Here is a 16,209-nt window from a genome sequence, read left to right on the forward strand (position 1 = left end):
CCAGGATAGAAGCAGAGAGACAACACCTGCACCAGTGTAACTGATACCGGTGTCCTTTTACCCCTGATTTTTCCCAGGGTAACATTTCACTACATTAAGGTAAGCACACAACACAAAGCCTTACACCTCTAGGACCATATTGTAGTAATTTACACCTGTCTAAGGCTGTGTAGTGTGTGCCAATTCTTTCTTTACCCCAGTGCAGAGGTGGGTTATACGGGTATAAACATGTCACGTGTCCAGGTGCCAGTGCAGTTTCTTGCAAATCAAATGCTGAAGAAGCTGCATGCACACCGTGACCTGTCACCCTTCGGTCCCCGTGGACCATTTAGAATCAGGACGATTCGGACAGGAAGATCAATATGTGCCCTTTTGCACCACCTGAGCTCTTCCAGGTGGATAAATGTTGGTATCCCTATGTTACATTTGGGGAAACTGAGGCACAGAGAGGCAATGGGTGCTTGACCAGTATCAGCAGCAGCACCAACATAACTCACTCAGCCTGCTACTCCTTATTCAACCCTGTGGGCCCAATAAGTTTATTCCAGTTTTACCTGACGAAAGTCACACCACAATAACACGATGCTAAATCGGGTCTTATGTTTGCAGAATATTTCAGGGATATAGCCGGCAGGAAAATCTATGTATATTAGAGCTCCTCTGTATTGTATTTCTCCCTTCACTGGTCCTTGGTTACTCTGGTTCGGACATGCTCAGGGGAGCGTGTGAAATCATTTATTAGCACCTGCTGCATGCCCTGGACTTTCATCTGGCCTGGCACCTCTTCACAGCAAAGCATGTTAATCATAGAAATGTGGGGTTGGGAGGAACCTCGGGAGGTTTCCAGTCCATCCCTCCCACGCAACGTCCAGTTATCAAAGACTCCTTTAACTTGCCACAGGCAAAGCAGAGGGATGAGGGCACTGCCATGCCTTGCCACAGCAAGGACAGGACATCGTTTGTTAAACCACACTCAAGGGATGCAAGGAGCTCCCACCCCTGCAGTCTGTACCGATCCAACCGGGGGGGTTAAATTCCCAATGATCCCAAATGTGGCAAATATCTGATACTGAGTGTAGGAGCAAGAGCCTCTGGCCAGGAACCAGATGTTTTAAGGTCCCAGCAGGATGCTGCAGTCACAATGCCCAGCCTTGGCTATAGCCAACACTCAGCGCTTGTGAGGAAGGCCAAAAAACCCCCAGACACCTGTAGCAGCAGGAAGGGAGTAATTCCTTCATAGTCCCACATGGCAAACAGCAAAGCTCAGGAGCCTGCAATAACCAGACACCTGCTTTCTGACCAGTAATCTGGGGAGCACACAACTCCATGCATCACATACCCTGCGTGGTGAGCCAGAACTCCCTTTTCTATCATCGTAGCTCCTTTAATCTCCTTTCATAACCAAGCCAGCTGTGAAGCAGAGTCATCCTCCTGCTGCTCGGCATGGTCCCCTCCATGCTCTGGGCATTTCTTCCCGCTCCGGGCTGCAGAGCTCTTCTCATGGTCTCTGGGCAATGCTGTAATGGGGAGGGCTGACCCCTTAAGAGGGAGCAGGCAGGTCAGTTAAAGCAGCCCAGCTGTGTGCACACTTAAACATGAGGCAGCATCTCACTAGTAGCTTAAAACCCTGGAGGAGAGAGCAGAGGGAGGCAAGCTGGGTGAAGGGGCAGTTTGAAGGCAGGTGAACTGGAACCCAAGTAACATTGCTACCAGAAAGGGGCCAAGCCTCTGAACTAGGCGAGCACTGGCTGGAGAAGGGCCAAAGGCTCTGCTTGCAGACTGTTTCTTGGTTTTGTGCAAGGACTGTGCTCTTGTATTTAAAGGACTGGCTGAGGAGCTCCCAAGCGAGCAAAGCCAGCCTGCAAGGCAGCTGCCTCTCCAACCTGCTCGCAGAAGTCGTCTTTGGGAAAGCCGTGCATCTATTTAGTTACAAAGCCTTGTCTTAATATTTGTTCATTCTGCCTTGCTGCCAGTCAAGCCAATTACTTCTTGTCCTGCCTTTGATGGCTTCACTAGCTGATGCCTCACCAGCACCAGGGAGAGCAGAATAATTCCTCCCATATCTTGCAGATAGACGATCCTTTTGTCAATACGGCCTGCAATGAGGTTTGCAATGGCACCATCAATGGAGAGAATGGAGTTATGCTGAATGTTGTCCCAAATCCCATTCTTTGCTCTTGGTCTCTGCACAGCGAGATGAAAGTATTTGGGCAACTGGCTAAGGTACTACGGCCCAATGCTGGGCCACGTCCTCCAGGTGCTGCCTTCCCCAGTCTCTGAAATGTAGAGATGAGTCTGGTCTCCCCTTCAGTCTCAGAGAGCCCCTGGGCTTCCCTGCCCACTGATCACGCCCCAGCCTCCCTTATCTGAAACACTGCTCTGAGTCGTGACGTCTCTACCATGCTGTAGCATTTCAGACTCCAGATCAGATATTTCTGTGCTCTGTGAAATGTCTTGGGGATAATAAGGGCCTGATTCTGTTCCCCTTGCAAGGTCTAATTGCACCACTTGAGTCCCTGAAAATCCCTTCATGCAGAAGGGCCAACCTTTTGGCGGGCACGCCACAAATTAAGTCCTGCACTCTCCCTGAGTGCCCTTCTGAGCCCTTTCCCCTGCCCAATCTGCTGTTTCCTCCTCCCCCCCGATCTGCCACGTGCCACACACAGAGGCTGCCTGTGCCCCTCGTGCCTTAATGCACCTATTTTTGCAACGTACTGCCCTCTTGTCTTAAGACTAAGTCACAAAAAAGCAGCACGAAGAAAGAAGATCCCAACCACCTTTTGTATATGCAGTGTTTCAAGGACTTGAGCAGAGTGGACCAGGAACATACTCTGGCATCTAAGTCCACTTGGGTGCCCAATAGTTGGAACAAGAGCTGGCCCTAGATGTTTAATGATATTAATAACAATACTGGGCATTTTTGGTGCCCACAGTATATCCTCCTAGAGGGGCAGGAAGATACGCGAGCTCTGTAAATGCAGAATGAGTGCACTGTGGCCCGAGAGTATAACTCCCTGTGGGTTAGGGCACTGTGCAGAGATCTCCCATCACAAAACCGTGCAGACCTGTCTGCCCTGCAGCATCAGCAAGGATGAAGTCAATTCCTACAAGAAACATGTGGTCCCTCCTGCTTTTGCTCACCTGCGCCAGCAGAACTTAGCACATTTACATCTCGGTCGTGCTTTGCTCTCGATTTCAAACTGGACTCAGAACCAAAGCACGCCCATCTTTCCTCCACACCGAGATCAGCTCGCCAAGGCCAAAGCGTTCACGAAGATGGCATACTCACACCCGGGGCTCGTTTTCCAACCCGCTCAGCACTCGGGATGCACCCGGTGGGCTAAACTCCTTTGCAAATCTGGTCCTAGGTGTTGGTGCTGAGTCTTATGTAGGTGTGTGTGGGATGGGGGTCCAGGGGTCCGGGCGCTAGCCTTGGAAGTGGGAGACCCCCTTTGAACTTTTTGTTCTACTCCTGGAGTCTCATGTGACCTTGGAGAAACTCCTTAGCTTCCCAAAGGTATTTAGGCACCTCGTTACCCTTGATTGTCAATAGGTCTTAGACGCCCAAATACCCCTGAGGCACCACACAAAATGCAATGTAGGAATCATTAAACCAATTAGAGCTGTGCTCACCCCTGGGTAGAAAGCCCTCACGAGGAGAGCAGCTGCCCACGACGCAGGAAACAGGAGTTCCTTTCCCTCCTCTGTCCAAGAGAGAATAAATCTCTCCGTATTACTTCCCTCAATAAAAGTGGCAATAGACCTTCCCTTTCCTTCTTCACAAGGCGAGTAAACACATTAAGGATGATGCTTGGATGCTGCTTGGTGGGGGTTAAGTAGCGAGCACTTGAAAATATGACCCCGTGGAGCTTGTCCAGATCGCATTCAAGTCAGTGGAGAAACTCCCACTGAGCTTAATGCCTGTTTTGCATGGACATTAAAGAGCTCAAGGCACTGCTTGTGGGTATTTATCGGCTGTGTTGTATATGTTCCTGTTTATTTTGAGTTTATATAAAGCTCTTTTTATTCCCCGACCTACAAATCTATTTCATTAGCCCATTTCAAACAATGCTACAGTATTTGAGATAGCGGTTATGTCTTAGGGCCTCTCAGAAACAATGACCCTGCTTGCTAGGACCAGGCTGGAAGACCAATGATATTGCTTCTTTATTAATGTATTTAAATTTTCCCATCAGGGAATTTAGAACCGTCATGCTGGCTTTACTGCCAGTCTTGTGCTTATTAACATTATCTCCCCGCCATCCCTCCAGCTTCTTTGGCAGAATCTAGTTTCAGATGAGACTGTGGGTAAGCTCCATGGGGTACAGACTGGCCCATACTACAATGAGGTCCCCATCCTGAGTAGGACTCTTGGACATGGCAATGGCTATTTGCAATGCAAATGTGAAACAATGTTAAGCAAGTCATTGGCAAGCAGGATTAAAACCCAGGTCTCCTGGTTCCCAGTGCTATGCTTTAGCTTTGCCCTTCTTTTATACAGCTTTGCATCTCAAATCTGTATAAGAACAGGTCATTCATTACAAGCTGGTCCATGCAGAAACAGCAGCACTGAGAGATTAAGGGGGCAGACACATAACAGGGTAACTATGGGATAATTTACCCTGGAGGTGAGCAAGATGAGGGTAAGCTGCAGGTACTGGGTACTGTTACAGTACTTGACCACTGGATGCTGGGGAGCTGGTTTGCATGAGCAAAAGGTACCCCAGGATGAAATGGGCAGGGTAACAGGCACACCACATATTGTGTGTAGTAACTTTTCCACCTAGAAAAGTCAGTGTACATTTTTCAAGAGGTAACTTTAGCCTGGACTCCAGTGATACACAGTTGAGGTGCCCACTGTGTGTTTGCTCCACCTTTATTACACAGTCAAATCACTTTGCTGCATAATAAACATGCTCACGGTCTCACAGATTGCCCAAGGTCCCACCCTGGGCAAGTGGAAGAAATGGGAACAGTGCCCAGATCTCTGGGCTTCTGCTCCCAAAGCCCTAGCCATTGGGTCACAGGAATGAAGGACCCATGAAGACCCCATCACATGAAGCAGTCAGGCCAGATGAAGCTCAGTCCCTCCTCCTGCTGACGTGTGACTGCCACGGCTTGTTTGCATTCCTAACCCCAGTGCATTAAGAAGCTAATAGTCTCAGTGAGCTTTTAACTGTGTCTTTAAAGCTGGAGTTTCCTGAGGCATGCCACATGAGCAAGGCTCCAGGGATGTGATAGAGGGCTATTACTAGGGCCCTTGATGAAAGGGCCTCATTTGCATTTCTCCTGTTCTCCTGCCCCAGCCCATCCTCATTCCCTAGGCTCATGCCAGACAGGGCACAGTGGCACGAACAGCCCCTTTCAAGCAAGGCGCACAGGGCATGCAATGGTGGCAGGAGGAGGTGCTGATTGCTTTTTAACCTCTCTCTTTATGCAAATGGATCTGTTTCATTTGCAAAGCTGTGCAAAGTGGCACTTTCCCATCTGAGATGCCTCCAAAATGATTGCACCAGCCAAAAGGATCCCATTGCAAAGGGAGTGAGATGGTAGCAGAGGAGTGGAGTTGCATCATCCTGCTGGATGCTCAGCTCAAAGAGGGGCATATATATATATATGCCTCTCTTTTTATACATCTATATATGTGTGTGTGTATATATATATATATGGGCAACTGTCAATCCTCTGGATCATGGTTTATGCATAAGAGGCTTATGGCCATCACACCAAGACCTTCAATGCATATGCCTAGGCAAAGGTATGGGGGCTGCCCAAGACCTACCATCCCCACTTCAGACCATTGAGACAGAATCCAAAGGCCAGACCGAGTCCAGATGTTCAGTGCCTCGATGGCTGTAGTTTCTGCCAGAGAGCAACAGATAAGAACTGCTGCTGACTGCCTAATGCCTCTGTGAGGGCGCATTTGTCAGTGGGATCCTTTCTCCAGCCAAGGAGCACCCACAAGGTAGCAGGGGCTACAGTTTTGAGATGCCCTATACTCGTAGGGCAGGGTAAGCACCTCCTTCTTCTCTGGATCCATTTTAAGACAGCAGTTGCCTCACAAACAAATTGCCTGAGCACAGCCAGCCTTAGGGAAAATGTCGCCTTGGGTGATCTTGTATTTTAGCACCTCCCCAGATCAGCGGCACTGCTGCAGGCAGAGGCTGGTGGGCAGGGGCATAGGGCACAGTCCAGCGGGGAGGCAGAGCAGCATGGTGTGCCAGGCAGGGGGGCAGGCTGGAACAGGTGCCACCCCACTTGCACTGTCTGGCCTAGCACCTTCTCAGCAGTGGCTGGAGGTGGGGGGCAGCTGGGCTGGGCACCGTTCCTCCTGCATGGGGTGGGGATTTGCCAGGGCAGGGCTGGGGGAAAGCATTGCTATGAGCACTGGCTTCTCATGTGTGTGTATGTGTGAGTGTGTGCGTGCACACGCGCACGCAGGCTGCTCACATGTGTGCATGCATGCGTGTGTTTGGCACTCCCCTGACCACAGCACTCTGGGCGGTCGCCCACGTTGCCACCCCTACGGCTCCCAGTCCTGGCACGTGGTGCACACTTTACTGCCCCTTGGAGGAGATACACCAGGGAAGGCCCATGTTCCAGATATTGGCTGGGCCTCATCATGAGCTGGTGCTGAGCTGTCCAGCTTTTTCCCGGCATGCACAAAGGTGCAGTTCTAGCTGCAGGGAAGGTCTTTGGAGTTCAGGCACCTCAGGGCTCAGTGGCAGATGGGGGGTTGGTGGGATAGATTTGCACCCTCTAAACTAACTAGATCTGAGATACGTAGCATACACTTTCTTGAGCCCGAGCTCACACCAGCACAGGATTGAACTCGGGCACTTCCATTGTGCCCAGATCCTAGAGTGGCAGCCCACGTCCTTTCTTGGATGTGGTCATTAGTCTCTCTGCACCTCAGCTCCCCATCTGTAAAGGTGACAGCTCTTCCTTTCTCCCATACACCTTGTCCCTGCGACCCCTGTCTTCAAGGCAAGGATGGTCTCATGCATGCACAGCACCTAGCAAAATCAGATGCCCCATTTGGGTTGAGATATCTAGTTATTACTGTAATATTGATTGTCTCTCATAAATTCATAGATTCATAGATGTTAGGGTCGGAAGGGACCTCAATAGATCATCGAGTCCGACCCCCTGCATAGGCAGGAAAGAGTGCTGGGTCTAGATGACCCCAGCTAGATACTCATCTAACCTCCTCTTGAAGACCCCCAGGGCGGGGGAGAGCACCACCTCCCTTGGGAGCCCGTTCCAGACCTTGGCCACTCGAACTGTGAAGAAGTTCCTCCTAATGTCCAGTCTAAATCTGCTCTCTGCTAGCTTGTGGCCATTATTTCTTGTAACCCCCGGGGGCACCTTGGTAAGTAGAGCCTCACCAATTCCCTTCTGCGCCCCCGTGATGAACTTATAGGCAGCCACAAAGTCGACTCTCAACCTTCTCTTGCGGAGGCTGAAAAGGTCCAGTTTCTCTAGTCTCTCCTCGTAGGGCTTGGTCTGCAGGCCCTTAACCATACAAGTGGCCCTTCTCTGCACCCTCTCCAGGTTATCCGCATCCCTCTTGAAGTGTGGCGCCCAGAATTGCACGCAGTACTCCAACTGCGGTCTGACCAGCGCCCGATAGAGGGGAAGTATCACCTCCTTGGACCTATTGGTCATTCATCTGCTGATTCATGATAAAGTGCCATTGGCTTTTCTGATGGCTTCGTCACACTGCCGACTCATGTGCATCTTGGAGTCCACTAGGACTCCGAGATCCCTTTCCACTCCTGTGCCACCCAGCAGGTCATTCCCTAGGCTGTAGGTGTGCTGGACATTTTTCCTCCCTAGGTGCAGCACTTTGCATTTCTCCTTGTTGAACTGCATCCTGTTGTTTTCTGCCCACTTGTCCAACCTATCCAGGTCTGCCTGCAGCTGTTTCCTGCCCTCCGGCGTGTCCACTTCTCCCCATAGCTTTGTGTCATCTGCAAACTTGGACAGAGTACATTTGACTCCCTCGTCCAAGTCGCTGATGAAGACATTGAAGAGTATCGGTCCCAGGACCGAGCCCTGCGGGACCCCACTGCCCACACCCTTCCAGGTCGATACTGACCCATCCACTAGGACTCTCTGGGTTCGATCCTTTAGCCAATTTGCCACCCACCGGACTGTGTAATCATCCAAGTCACAGCCTCTTAACTTGTTCACCAGTATGGGGTGGGATAACGTATCAAAGGCCTTCCTGAAGTCTAAGCAAACAATATCTACCCCTCCTCCTGTGTCCAGGTGTTTTGTAACCTGGTCATAAAAAGAGACCAGATTAGTCAGGCATGATCTACCCCCTGCGAACCCATGCTGGTTTCCCCACAGCATAATTTTTCCTGCTGGGCTCTCTCTCTCTCAATTAAACTGGGACTCAAGCTAAGTTGTGTTCAGCTGATGGGAGGGAGCTGACTTCTGGCACCCTTCTTCAGCTGCCTTGAAGGAGCAATGTGTGCCCTGTGTAGTCAGCAGGCTGATCCTTAACCATTTCCTGCTGCCCAGCTTTGATTTTTTTGCATTTCAGAACCACTTTCCTCCCATTTCTTAGGCCCTGTTCTTTCTTGCCAGGACAGCGGGTTGGTCTGGGGGTGCACTTGGGCACTGGTCTGAGCTGGCTGCACATTTGAACCAGTTGGTTGTTCATTTTGAAGTTAATATTCTGCATTGATATAAGCACATGCCCCCAGGGCATCTTTACGAAGGAATTTGCAAGGAAGAAGTCCAGTTCTGGTTTGGTCCCAACACGCGATGAAAACTTCTGGGCAAGAATAAGCCCATCTGTGTTATTCAAAATGATGGTCCAGGGAAACGTAAAGCCTGCTCAAGACAGCCAGGCAGGCTAGAAGAGGAGACAGAGAAAGAGCTGAATTAAAGAGGAAACAAATGCTGTAGCCTTAATAAAATTAATGTGTCAGCAAATTGCTCAGTTTTCTGGCAGAATTGGATAGTTAGGATCATTTTCTGTTCTATTAAGTCCTGCAGGTGTTTTAACTAAAGTTTTCCTCTCTCACGCACTCTCCTGTCTCAGCCCTTCCTCTCTGCAACACCCAAAGAAAAAGAAATAAGGAAATGAGCCCATGAACCCCATGGGTGGAAGAATGGTGGCAGTAAATTAAAAAAGATATCACCGACGCGGCTGGAGCATGTCTTAAATTAACAGTGAACCTCCCAAAGCCGACTCTACTGCCGGGGGCTGTGAACTGTTTAGTGGTAGCGTGCTAAGCAGGGTAAGTCAGTCCTTGGCTGGGAGACCTCCAAAGAGCAGCAGGGTGTAGTGCGCATCTCTCTGATAGCATGCCTATGTGCCAGAGGCACCAGCTCTCTCAATGCCATCCTCCCCCTTGCTCATGCTTGCATGTGCCCAAGTGGGAAATGCCAAATGGGCACTATCTGTCACCAGCAGAGCTGAGAGCCCCCTCCCCACCCCACTGCAGAGCAGCTTTGCTGCATTTCAAGGCTTGCTGCTTACAAATGAGTGAAGGTGGACAGGATGGGTTCCTCCAGCAGCACCAGCAGGTGTGTGTGCAGACTGCCCCGTGTGACTGCAGTACCCGGGGGTGGTGGAGGGGCACGGGCTGTGTTGTGAAATAGAGATTTAGGTGAGGTCAGGACCCCTTTTGCTCTGAATAGCCCAGGGTACTTCCTAGCAGAATACAAGCGTTACCCTGCCCTCCTACTCACTGCACAAGTGTCCGTGCAGCTTTCTGTCTCTGTCAGCCATCACCCCTGCCAACTGGTTCCTTTTTGGTTTAAATGAAGCCTCTCTGGAGTCCCAAAGCACAGGGAAGGGTTTCTGCACTGGGAAAGGATGCCACTACACACAGAAGGAAGAGCATGAGAGGGCGCTAGTGCTGGCGGGTGTAAGATGAAGCATCAGAAGCTGGTGAAAATTATGATGCATCTATAAGCTTTTACACAAAACATCCAGATTGCCATGTTTGGAGGGCTCCAAGGGCCCTAGAGAGGCCACTTCAGGATGCCACTTGGGCAGAGGTACCCAGAGGAAGTTAGGCAGGTTATTCTCATGCCACCCTATATTCCATGTATGTCCCTGCCATAGCAGAGCAGGAGAGGGTGTCAGATACGAGGGCAGACACCTCCCGCCGTTACGGACATTCATTGCAACGCCCAACTCCTGGAAGGAATGATCTTGAAGATTTTCCATCCCCTCCTCCCTTGCGGCTGTCCCACGCACAAAGTTAAGAGTGTTTTACAGCTGCCAGCCAGGGGTGTTACCCTTTTAAAGCAAGAGCTCCTATAACACAGGGGTTATGCCTGCCTACATTATCTCAAAGGCAAGGTCTGAATTACTGAGGGTTTCTTGTCAGGACAGAAGCTTCCCCCTCTCTTCTCTCTGCAGCTCATTCACTTTTAACTTCCCCAGACACTGGACATCACTTATCTGCTCTTCAGTTAATCAATACGCCCACGTCTCCCAAGGGAGCATCATGCAATAAGCTTATCCTCTGAACATCTCTCCCATTCCTCTTTCCACTGTATTGAACCAAGTCCATTCACTCTGCAGCCCACATGCTGAGGCAGCAACTAATTTATGGCCAGGTTTTATCATTAGGGTTTAAAAAAACCTTGCAGGAAAAGAAAAGGTCCTGTGTTTTATCAAGTAGTCAGTAAAATGTGGATGCAGCAAAGCAAGCTGCAGTAAGACCGTGACACACAGTAAACCAGCCAAACTCTGGGGGTACCTCTCAAAGGGACCAACTGTGACAAAAGAAAAAGGGGCGTTATTTTTCCTTTCCCTTCTTCTTTTGACATGTTTCTTCTCTTAGCTGCTGGGCAGACAGAACTAAGAACTGAAGATAAGCTGAAGAGGAAAACACTACACTGATAAAAACAAGTCATAGGGGGAGAAAACCAGACCCCAGACTCTAGTCCAGCCCTGAGAATTGAAAGACCACTTAAATGATTTAGTTCGACACCCAGCACCAGTGCAGGATTGCTCTCTGCAGCATATTTTCTAGCGTTTTATTGAGTTTAAAATTAGATTGCATTGTAAGCCCATATCCGTTGCTCAAGCTTGAAGGTTATTTATGTAGGCAGCAAGTGATGGAAAGATTATCATGTGGATAAGGCACTGGTCTAAGACCCAGAGAGCTTGAGTTCGATGCTAACCATACTTTGCAACTGTTCGAATGTTTGAAAGTGCTGATGGAGGAGCATTAGTACTGAGATTCACACACAGCTGGGGGCGGGGGACATGTCTAGAGCAGGTTTGAGCAAAGTATGGCCCATGGGGTGAATTCAGTTCCCCAATTGATTGTCTCTGGCCCGCAGCTGCCCCCACAGTGCTCCACATAGGGCCAAGCCTTGCCTGCTTCTGCCAGAGGAAGACTGTCCTGCACTCCAGCCTGCATCCGCCCCATGCCCACTGACTGCAGTCCCCTGCCCCGGCCCTGGCCCTAGCCTTGGCCAGCATGCCCACCTTCCCAGAGGGGCTGTTCCCGCCACTGCTGCAGCTGCCTGGGTACTGCTCCCCAGTTGCCCCAGCAGCTCCTCCTGCCCCTGCTGCACTGCTCCTGGCAGCAGGTAGTGCAGGGAAGCTGCAGTCAAGCAGCTCCTGCCCCAGCACGCAGGGCTGCAGCTTCAGCTCTCAACCGCCTTCCACCCACTCCACCGTCCCGGTGCAATGAGCAGCCACCCGTGGTCGGCCGAGTGGATGGAAGGCAGCCCCACTGGGAAGCTGTGCATACTGGTGGTGCTGTTGGCAGGCACAGGGCGGTTGAGAGTTGAAGTGGGTGGGGCTCAACCCCATGTAGACCACCACGGGGGCAGCCATGGGCCTGATGGGGTGGGGGGACTGCACCTGCACTTGCACTGCACTGCCTGGGCAAGCTCTGTTGCATGAGCCCCATGCCCCCTCTCCTTCCTTTCCCCCAACCCCAGCCAGCTCCTGGGACCTAGCGCAATGGCAGCTCCCCACACGCATGCGCATCCCCCTACATACACCCCTCCAATTCCCTCCACACACCCCACACCCCCTCCACACATCCCAAACACCCACCCCTACACATATCCCACACCCTCCAAACACCCCCCAAACACCGCCCCCGCTCTCCACATACCCCCCAGTCCTCCCACACACAATATACAAGAGTAAGACTTTATTTTGAGCTGTTATGCAATCACATTACTCAAAAACACATACACCAGGACAAAAATATTTTTTTCAATAACATTAAAATATGTTATAGTAGATGTTTGATTTTTAATATATAATTCATTTTTTTATCTATCATTTGTTAAAATGATATCTTCTGAAGGATTTTATGTGTGCGGCCCTTGACAGCACACCAAAGCTCGTTAACTGGCTCACCAGCCAAAATAATTGCCCACCCCTGGTCTAGAGGACACTGACTCTTTCGACTGTTCTCCCACAATGTCTGGTGCTATCTGCCCTGGCATATTCAATACATACTTGTTTCAGTCCTGTTTCTTTCCCAGTTTTATCCCAGTTCAATTCTCCTTGCCTATTTATTCCCAGGCTTCACTCCTCAGGCTTCCCTTGCTACTACCAGTTTCCTTGACTAGCCACATACATTTCTCCCCTCCCAACATCAGACTGGATGACCTACTGAGGTCCCTTCTGACCCTAACATCTATGAAACATTTCCCATTTTATCTACCTCTCCCTTCCTCCCCCTACTAGCTTCCAGACCCAGTTTCCTTCATTTTCACTCTCTCTCAATCATTCATCAAAGCTCCTTGGCCCAGTCTCTTCCCTTCCTGGCTCCTTATCTCAGTCTTTCTACAACAGGTTCTAGTTCTCCAGCTGTCATCAGATCTGTTTCCCCTACAAAGCAACTGAAAACCAGGTTTTGTAAAGAGAAATGTTGGACAACCATAGTACTAAGCCTTCTATGAGCCCACCAAGCTTATTATTTGTAGAGCACACTTTGTGACTTTGGGGTAGCTTTAATCTTAGTTACTATTTTTATTTCTTCCCCTGGCCTCAGTTCAATTCATCTCTCCTTCCCCTGCGATGTAGTTGACATCTCCACTTGTTCTGTCATCCCATTATTCTCCCTGTTCCTTTGCCTTTAGCCTAAAGCCATCATTCAAAAGTGAAATGTTTGCTCATGTTACAAAGCAAACATCTGGCTTCATTATGGAAAGACATCTCCATATTTACCTCATCGGCGTTTCAGGTACAGTACTTTGTGCTGGAATCGTGACAGCCCGCTCCAGGGCAGCACGGGAGAAAGCTCCTGCTGGCTTTTTCCGGTGGCAGGTTAGGCTGTCTGACAATGAGCAGCTGGCTACCCAAACTGCGCGGTACTCAGCAGCGGCTTTGTCACAAAGTTAATTCCAGCCAGAAGTGATCTGAAAAATGCAAAATGGTTCCTTCTAACAAGACCAAGACGTAAGAATCGCAAGACAATGCAATTGAGGCATTTTGTATATGGGAGGCTGCCAACTGGGAGGTGAAGGACCTGAGAGAAGGGGGAGACCTGGGACACTAATCCCAGCTGCCCTTGGGCACGAGGAATTTAGAGGAAAGTTGTTTCTATCATCTGAATTTGTAGATGCAAATCCTGATTTGTCCTAGTTTGCTAGGACACTATCAGAGAGGGGTTGGGAGGGCGGGAAAACTTGGATAGAAAGCAGGCAGATTGAAATATCAATGGCCGCAGCAAGAGCTGACATTATTTGTGGAGCAAATGCTTGTACTGTGAAAAAATATGGTGTATTCCTGATGATTCACACCCCCACCAAGGAGGCATCACCCCCAGCCGAACTATGCCTGTGTTCGTATCGGCTTCAAAGCCTTCCACGCAATCCTCGAGGAGCTGGCATGGAAATAGACAACTTCAAAGCAGCTCTTCCACCTCTCCGGGTGATTACGGGTGGAGAGGTGGCCTTCAAAGCATTTCCCCTTTGCCTGGGAGGACAAGGAAACCAAGCTGTGTGTTGCTCAAACTTCGCAGGAACATCATGTGCTGTACAAAGCATGAAGCCAGCCCTCCTGTGAGGATCCCCCTCTGGAAACTCGTCACCTCTCTGCTCTGCAATTATCGTCCACTTCGCTTGCACTTCCCGTGCCTCGTTTTCATCTCAGCAGCACTTCTGTGCTCAGTGACAAATCCCATTGGCTGAGCTGCACTGCTGCACAGGCCTGACAAATCCCATTGGCTGAGCTGCATTGCTGCACAGGCCTGACGAATCCCATTGGCTGAGCTGCATCGCTGCACAGTCCTGACAAATCCCATTGGCTGAGCTGCATTGCTGCACAGTCCTGACAAATCCCATTGGCTGAGCTGCATTGCTGCACAGTCCTGGCAAATCCCGTTGGCTGAGCTGCATTGCTGCACAGGCCTGACGAATCCCATTGGCTGAGCTGCATTGCTGCACAGTCCTGACAAATCCCATTGGCTGAGCTGCATTGCTGCACAGGCCTGACAAATCCCATTGGCTGAGCTGCATTGCTGCACAGGCCTGACGAATCCCATTGGCTGAGCTGCATTGCTGCACAGTCCTGGCAAATCCCGTTGGCTGAGCTGCATTGCTGCACAGGCCTGACAAATCCCATTGGCTGAGCTGCATTGCTGCACAGTCCTGACAAATCCCATTGGCTGAGCTGCATTGCTGCACAGTCCTGACAAATCCCGTTGGCTGAGCTGCATCGCTGCACAGGCCTGACGAATCCCATTGGCTGAGCTGCATTGCTGCACAGTCCTGACAAATCCCATTGGCTGAGCTGCATTGCTGCACAGGCCTGACAAATCCCATTGGCTGAGCTGCATCGCTGCACAGGCCTGACGAATCCCATTGGCTGAGCTGCATTGCTGCACAGGCCTGATGAATCCCATTGGCTGAGCTGCATTGCTGCACAGGCCTGACGAATCCCATTGGCTGAGCTGCATTGCTGCACAGGCCTGACGAATCCCATTGGTCGCTGCATGCTCGCAATAGCAACGTCATAACTGCACTGAGTGAGAGACCCGCTGGTCTGACCTGAGGGCAGTATGGGATAGTACGTGGATTTTTTCTTAACAGGAAAGAAAGAATCCACCGTATTAGACACACTGTTGTAGCCTTTGGCAAGATTTCACTAAATTTCTCAAAATTCACATTTTTTTTGTCACCGTCACTTCTGTCACTTTACTAATGAGATGTAGGTAACGGTCTTAATAGGTCCAGAAGAAACTCCCCTGGGATTCAGAATAGATACCCGGGTACAAGTGAGCTGAATCCATAACAAGGAATACAGGAATTGTTTAGCCAAATGCCACCAGTGAGACCACTGACTGCATGGGAGGGAATGCAATATTGAGAGCCAGGACAAGAAGAAATATCAAAAACTTGGTTTCTACGCAGCAGACGCCAGCAAAACCTGTACTGGGACTGGAAGCGTGAACACCTCTGCAACGGCGAGTCCTGCTGATGTGTTCACAGACGCGTCTCCGAGCATCCTCCCTAGCGAGCTGCTGGATTTGGAGGGTGCCATGAGGGCACGCGGGGATATTCCTGGACGTCTCGGTGCTGGGACACGCCGCCACGCAGGACAGACCGCTGTCTGTGCGAGGTACCAGAGATGGTTGTGCAAAGAGCCCACAATAATTTGCAGTGCTGCCGGCAGCTGATGTATACGAGCACAGAGGAAAGTCATGACCTCCTGATAGCCAATTATTACAATTTCTTTTTAATAAATGAACTAAGCAACATGGTAGCCCTCGCTGTACGAATCACAGCAAAGCAATATTCCCCCCTTCTTGCGATGAGCTAATTTTGGGTAACGGACAAATGACGTCGCAGGAACGTTGACGATTCACAAGGGATCGGCGCTTCAGACGCAGCTGCCAGCCCACGTGCTCCACGCCGCAACGGATGAGCTGAAATATGGACGATACTCAAGTAGATCCTAACCCAAGGCAACGAGACGGTTAGGACCCCTCGTCTCAGGGTATTCATCCGCTGAAACGTAGCGGGGGAATTAGGGACTTCGCCCGCGCACGAGTGCCAAATCGGCGCGACTTGTGCGAGAAGGTCGTTCTCACGCAAATCGCGCAACATACAGCGGATCTGGATGCGCCCAAGGAGGTGGCAGGAATAAAATGACAAAACCTTGCCAAAGAAACTCTGGTGTAAGGAGAAATACCGGGGGTCGCCGGCACGGGAACTGAACCGAAAGAACAAGCCAGGCCATTTGTACTAGAGACAGGA

The sequence above is a fragment of the Alligator mississippiensis genome, chromosome 1, assembly GCF_030867095.1.
Source record: "Alligator mississippiensis isolate rAllMis1 chromosome 1, rAllMis1, whole genome shotgun sequence".
In the NCBI taxonomy this organism is placed as follows: Eukaryota; Metazoa; Chordata; order Crocodylia; family Alligatoridae; genus Alligator; species Alligator mississippiensis.